This window comes from Cynoglossus semilaevis, chromosome 1 (assembly GCF_000523025.1).
Source record: "Cynoglossus semilaevis isolate Cse_v1.0 chromosome 1, Cse_v1.0, whole genome shotgun sequence".
Classification (NCBI taxonomy): Eukaryota; Metazoa; Chordata; class Actinopteri; order Pleuronectiformes; family Cynoglossidae; genus Cynoglossus; species Cynoglossus semilaevis.
In genome coordinates, this window is record NC_024307.1 from 1324157 (window position 1) to 1324752 (window position 596).

Here is a 596-nt window from a genome sequence, read left to right on the forward strand (position 1 = left end):
AACAGGAAGTGGAAAGAGTTCCACTGGAGAACACTGTTGGTGTCTGTGGAACCAGTTCTTCCCACGTTCTGTTCCAACACCTGAACGTCTCTCAGCCTACGTAGGGACCTGACAACTGGGTTTGATAGTGGGTTTTTAGGAGCATACTGCCACCTACTGGACTAGAGGGTGTAGTGTCATGGTCTGACCAGTGATGGACCATTCAGTTTTGATTTCAACCAATGAGAGTTGTCATGCGTTTGTATCGATTTTTAACCGATTCCCGAGTCATCGTTACATCTCTGTTCCTTCCAGTTTTAACCCGAGCTTCATGTCCACTTCTCAATGTTCTTTTTTTTTTCTTTCTTTTTGTATAAAAACTGCATAAATATGAAGATAATGTGAAGCCCTAAAAAGTGTTTATTACCCAGAAATGTCTACTGATCACTGCCACTCTATCCATGGTTAAAGTCATGTTGTCTTTGGGGGGTGGGGGTGGGGGCTGTGTCCTGACCTCGAGTCTGGAGGTCAGGGTCCAGCCTTTGGTTCTCAAACTGTACCGTGGCCCAGTTCTGGGTCCGACCCACTCCCAGTCTCTGATGTTTGGTCACACACAC